Source organism: Stylophora pistillata, chromosome 12 (assembly GCF_964205215.1).
Source record: "Stylophora pistillata chromosome 12, jaStyPist1.2, whole genome shotgun sequence".
Lineage (NCBI taxonomy): Eukaryota > Metazoa > Cnidaria > Anthozoa > Scleractinia > Pocilloporidae > Stylophora > Stylophora pistillata.
In genome coordinates this window covers 2,961,842-2,968,755 of record NC_142530.1, presented here as the reverse complement: position 1 = coordinate 2,968,755, position 6,914 = coordinate 2,961,842, and positions in this window count along the sequence as shown.

Sequence of the window (6,914 nt, the reverse complement as noted above, 5' to 3'; positions counted from 1 at the left end):
TCTCAAGCTTCGCTTGATTTCACCTTTTTGCAAGTCATTTTGATAGCTATACAGTTCAGGTTTGAGTATATTAAGGTTTGGTCAAAACAAAGCAGGTCCTCAGCCCTTGAGTGACGCCATAACTAAAGTTGTCGTAAAAGGGGTGGGGAAGATCTAATTGATTAACGCCCGTTTTTCGATTTTAACATACCGCCAAATTTATTCTTACATTTAATGAGAAAAGGAAAATTGCTCACCTTGAAAATTTCTTGATCTTTGGGCACTTTCAGTTTATTAGACATACAGCCGAAACGTCTGTTTTTTTAAGCTTGTTTTGGTCCTGAGCACTGATGGCATAATGGAACCTAATTGCAATAATCGTTCATTTCTTACAATGTGATTGTTCACAGACTCCTGTGACAGTAGTGGTGCTGTAAACGTAGAACAAGACTTCAATTGAGGTTCATTTTAAAGTTTTATACCTTTTAATGCTTCAGACATATTCGACCACCGAGCAAGAGTCATACACCACTTAATACTGCTGAAAATGAATTTGAAATACTCTTATATATTAATAACCGGTCAAACCCTTTCACTACCAAGATTTCTTTTATTCTCTTCATTCTAAACAAGAGACTTTACTTTATATTCTCTACATTCAAAACCGTTTACCGTTGCGTGCATCTTTGGTGGCAATGTCTCTATTTTTAAACACGTCATAACTCTTTAATCATCTATCCGGTCAAGACTAGTCTCCCTCGCAGCCATTTTTTTTGGATGTCACGCAACGCTCCCCCAAAAGAACGGCTGCTGACAACCGAACTACATTCCTTTCTCCGAATTGGCCAATCACAGCTCGGGTACCATTTTCAGGAACCTTTTCGCGCCCGACTCACCTTTTGAGACTCGTCCAATCAGATATCGTTTTCTATCGCGATCCTCATGTGGAAAACACAAGACAAATGGCGGTGCTTGAAGGAGCTTTTCGCAAAGCGTCGTCAAAGTTCAAAATTTTCGAGCTTAATGCTCACCAGAAGCTTGCAATTAAAAAAGTTTTAGTCGAGAAAGAAGATGTTTTTGTTAAGTTGCCTACAGGATCCGGGAAATCGTTAATATATCAAGCACTCCAGCTCGTGTTTGACCATGTTTCCGATGAAAGTGGTCATATTATTGTTATTCAAATACAATGAAATATATGAAGTTCATATATTTTGAACTGCGGTATTAGAAACGTATGATGCACGATCCTCGCAGTAGATAGCGCTATTTAAGCAATAGCGAAAATCAGACCTGAAAAAAATCAGGCCTGTACGGGATTCGAACCACTGACCTGTGCGATACTAGTGCAGCGCTCTACCAATTGAGCTAACAAGCCAACTAGGAGCAGGCCGTTAAGTTGATTCGTAATAAACCCGTGAAAGTGATAAGTCAGATACAATGAAATATATGAAGTTCATATATTTTGAACTGCGGTATTAGATACGTATGATGCACGATCCTCGCAGTAGATAGCGCTATCTACTGCGAGGATCGTGCATCATACGTATCTAATACCGCAGTTCAAAATTGCAGTGTTCTCGAAGCTTCGCCCGGTTTGTTGACGGTAAGCACGCGCTTTTTTCCTCCTCATCTCCATCTGTAGGGCGAAGCAAGCGTTTAGCCCTTGGCCTAGATTGAAAGGCGTCTTGTATTTCCTTTTGATTATTGATGTAATTTACTGTTACTTATATATTCTGACTTTTATAATCTGTAGTAACCTCTTGAAATAGTGCGAATAAAGAGTTTCAGTTCAGTTTTTAGCTTCCTCTACTTTCTCAGTTGCTCGCTGAGACTTTAACAACCGCTCAAACAATCTAGCGTTCGTGTCGTTGGCGTAGCAGTTGACGTCTATGTTAAGCGTAAATTCTATAATTTTAACCAAATTGTAAGAAGTTTTCCCAAAAATATATACTCTATCTTTACCAAGGCACAACGATGAACATAAGAAACATTTCGAGCTCTCATCGACAAATTTCTTCAGTGTTTCTCCCAACATGATAGCTAGATCATCTGCCACATCCACATTTTCGCGTGAAACCTTACGTCATTCAGATTTTCTGGTATGTGATTGGTCTGTTCAATAGACCGCGACCTAACCGCAAGGACAATGAGAAAGGAATGCAGTTCGGTTGTCAGCAGCCGTTCTTTTGGGAGAGCGTTGCGTGACATTCAAAAAAAATGGCTGCGAGGGAGACTACATCAAGACTGAATCCCTGACATTGAACTTTTCTCAAACTGATAGTACAATTGTTTCATTAGTTTTTTTGTCGATTGGGATCCCTGTGTTAACAAAGAAGACTTGAAATGTAAGAGTCAAATTTTGACGACCCAGAACGTTTAATCTGCTTAACTTGCTCTACTTAACAACCCATGTGAAATACTTGTAAACTCCAATAGTGGCTCAAAGATGACAAAGTTATCTCTGAGGAGGGGATTATAGAATGAAATGTTTTTATTGAACAAGTCACCGGTATACTTTGAAGTTATGTAATTAACGTTAGCAATGTGGTTAAAATATACCAGTTCCAGAGGGTATTTTGAAATTCAAAATAAGTTACCAACAGAGTTGGCCATGAAGGGAAAGCCCCCAATTTTATGCCTTTTATATGTGCGGTATGTAATGTATGCGTACATCATTTCTGACCATTCACAACTTAATTTAACCTTACATTTGGTAAAGCGATTAACTTTTGTTATGCTAATAAATTCTGGACAACTTTGTCAATATAAATAGATGTGTAGTTCAAGGAGGAGGCGGCGTGGCCGAGCGATTAGGGAAATGGATTTGCAGTCTGGTGAGATTCCAGGTTCAGATTCTTGCCTTCCTACCGCTCACTACAATTAGATTTCGGCAGGTGTGTCTGGAATAATTCAAAATTCCGTAGAATTCAATTCCTGCCTGCGGCTACTCTGCTGCCTCCTTCGTAGGAAGTGTAGCTCAGTGGTAAGTAAGTAAGTAAGTAAGGACTTTATTTAAAAAGGGGGACACGTAACAGCTGTATAGCTGACAAACCTGAGGCCCTCTAACTAGATTATACAGCATTACAAAAAACTGATGAATAAATAAATATATAAATAATTACAAAATTCTATAATAGAAATAGCAGGATAGATTAAAAATATTCAGAAAGATAAAATTAATTTTTAAAAAATTAAAATTAGATAATGTGCTATTGCTTAATATTGTTTCAAAGTTGTCCAGGTTTTTATATGAGCTTAGAAAATGCTTTTTCACAGCTGTTTTGAATAGTTTTATACTAGGCTTATTTTTGATATCATGGGGAAGGCTGTTCCATAACTTAACTGCGTCAACACTGAATGCCTTGCCACCATCGTTATTTCTTAGGTATTTGGGACACACTAAATTTAAATTGCCATGTCTAGTAGACCTATTGTGTACAGAACTGTTCGTCTTGAGCAAGTCTCTGATGTAAATCGGAACATCGCCTTTAAGGCTCTTAAAAATCATTGTACATTTATTTAGTTTGATTTCATCAAAAAAAGGCAACCAGCCTAGTTTACTAAAGTTTACAACACTTCTAGAATAAGAGTCCACTCCAAGAATTACTCGGGCAGCCCTTTTCTGTAACCTTAGGAGACAGTGGAGTTCTTTAGCATCGCAGATATTCCAAACCATGCTCCCGTATATAAGGACGGGTTTAATCAAAACGTTATAGTATAAGAGTCTTTCCTTTATTGAAAGGTATATCTTTATCTTTTTCAATAAACCAATACGCTGAGAAAGCTTGGCCTTTAAGCTAGAAATGTGGTCACTAAATGTAAGATCTTGATCGAGTGTTACACCAAGCAATTTATAAGAAGCTACTTGTTCTATTTCGGCCCCATCAAGGGTCACTGATAGGTGATTGTCATCAGCTGATGATGAATGTAGCCTCTTTCCGGTGATAAGTAATGCTTTGGTTTTAACAGCGTTTAGGACCATCCCATTTTCGCTAGACCATTTACTTAATTTATCCATGTATTCTTGAAGACGTCGTTCCAATTCCAAAGGTGCATTGTCGATATTAGCGCTGGCTTTAAATGTGGTGTCATCCGCGTAAGCATGAATAGTTGAATCCGATCCAACAGCTTCGGGAAGATCATTGACGAAAATTAAAAACAGTAGAGGTCCTAATATGCTACCTTGAGGAACTCCATTGGTTAGCATAAGTTGTGACGAAGTCGAGTTATTTACAGTAACACACTGTTTGCGATTGAGTAGATAGCTCTGCAATAGCTTTACAACATCATCTGGAAATCCATATGATCTTAACTTTACCAGGAGAATGTCATGATTGATCAAGTCGAATGCCTTGCTATAGTCCACAAAAACTAAGCCGCTGACGTTGTTCTTATCAAGGTCAAGAAGGACTTGGTCCAGAAGAAACAACAAAGTAGTATCCGTAGAGTGGTTTTTACGGAACCTTGTTTGGAAGCGGTATAAAAGTGAATTTTCTGTTAAGTAGGTGTTCACAGCATTGAAGATGTGTCTTTCAAAGACTTTAGAAAGAATAGGCAAAATACTAGTAGGACGATAGTTTTGAATATCTCGCTTGTTTCCTTGATTCTTGAATAGAGGTTTAACCTTTTCTATTTTCCATTGTGAGGGAAATGTACAAGTTTCAATACAGTGATTTATAATTTTAGCTATGGAGCATGATATTTCAGGAGCTGCAATCCTTAGAACTCTGGCACCAAGCCCATCGATTCCCGTGGCTTTGTGTGTAGGTATACTTAGAGGATAATCTTTAACCTCACTAGGAGTTATTTGCGGAATAAGATTCTCAATTTGACTGTTAGATTTGTCTGGTGGACCAGGAAGAGCCTCATAATGAAGTACAGGTGTCGCCTTTATGAGACGTTTCTATATATCAACGAAGAAGCGGTTAAAGCGTTCAGCGATTGAATGGTCATCCTTTATCAAGTTGTTGTTTTCGTCAGCAATAGGGACGGAGTCGTCGTTATTCTTTTTATCTTTAGATAGGTCTTTAATTAAAGACCAAAGTTTCTTTGAACATTTTTGATTTTTACTGAACTGAGTTTTAAAGTACTGTTCCTTCGCATTTCTTAGTTTCCTCGTCACTTTGTTTTTAACCAGTTTAAAAGCAGATCAATCTTGCTCATTTTGTGTTCTCCTGGCCCTCTTTAGAAGATTGTCGCGTTTATTTATTTCGTTGTATAGATCATTAGTGAACCATTTCGGCTGATTGATTTTCTTCACACTCTTGGACTTTAAAGGTGCGTGATTATCAAGAATGTCATTAAAGATTTTGTACTAAGATTCAACAATGTCATCGGCATCTCGAAAAACAAAGGAGATATCCCAAGGGCCTTCTCTTAGGTCTCGCAGAAAGCACTCTTTGTTCATTTTGTTGATATTTCTGTATTTGATTTTGGAATGTTGTTTACGTTGTGCATCCATGGTTTTGTAGCACCTCAAGATGGTGACCGGAAGGTGATCGGAAAGTCCAGATTTACCCATGGATACTTCTCTAATTCTAGCAGGATGACTAGAATAAATATGGTCTAAGCACGCATCAGAGGCAGGTCTTGTTACCCCATTTACCATCTGCGTTGATCCAAGACTGTTCAGTGCCTTTGCGAGACAATGTTTTGAAGAACAGTTGAAATCAATATAATCCAAATCGAAGTCTCCCAGAATAATCAATTCATTGTTTTCGAGATGGGCATTTTCAATATTTTTACCCAAGCTCTCATTATAATCTTTGTTGGCTGAAGGTGGACGGTAAACACCAGATATCAAAATCGGTCTCTTTGATTTATGAGGACAAATTTGAAGCCAGAGAGTTTCAAGATCATCCAGTTCCAAATCTCTTCGACGTAAAGCCATAACTTTTCATTTACATACGCAATTATGCCGCCACCTTTCTTCCCGATTCGATCTTTTCTGTGTAGTGTGTAGCCGGGTATCATGTAATAGCTGTCTGGAATTTTACTTGATCCGAACGTCTCAGTGAGAATTAAGACGTCGAGTTTAGCATCACTGTTGTTGTTCGAGGTGAGCATTAGCGATAGTTCTTCCAATTTGGTGTCAGTCAGTCGTTGGATGTTCCAGTGGGAGACTGATAAACCTCTGAAGCCTACAGGAGGTTGAAGATTATTAGTTCCTGGTTTGACGGCAATATCGCCAGACAGAAGTATACACAAACAAAATTGGCCAAGCTTGACGAACCGCAACAACGCGTGGAGCTTCAAATACAATTCGCAAGGTGTGCATTTCGAAGGCTTTGACTTACAGTTGAACGTAGGTGGAGCAGATATTTCCTTCCCAATGAAGAGTCTTACTGTAGAGCGATCGAATTCAGGTGTAATTGAAGTAAATTGGCTGAGTAAAACGCTGAAAATAGTCAATAGAAGCACGACTGCAAAAACATGTCTGCACGCCATGACTAATTTATGCGATGACTGAAGAGCGGCTGACTGAAGAGCGGCTGACTGAAAATCAGAGGATCATGAGATCAAAACCCGTTATCTCCATTTTTTTTTCATCACGCCAAAAAAACATTTTATTTAATACAAAGTTTTATTTCGTCTTTAATTCTAAATAATAAATTGTTACTTATCTTCTTCTTTACACTATGAGGATAAAGAAACTCTGGGGAAGTCTTTCTCTCTTCTCACTGCTCGGTTAACTGGTAATATACTTTTTTGTTACCAGACAAATTAAGAATCTACCATAAACAGGAGCTCCTGAATATAACTAAACTCTGATATCATTTGCCGAGTCCTACGCCACGTAATTGCTGATGTTTTCTTTTTTGACATTCTTCTTTCTTTTTTGTGTATTAATTTACTTGCTTATTTTTATATTTACTTTTCTTGCAGCACCATAATTGATGAAACATCCTTCAGACCAAAAACTTTGCTCTTACCTT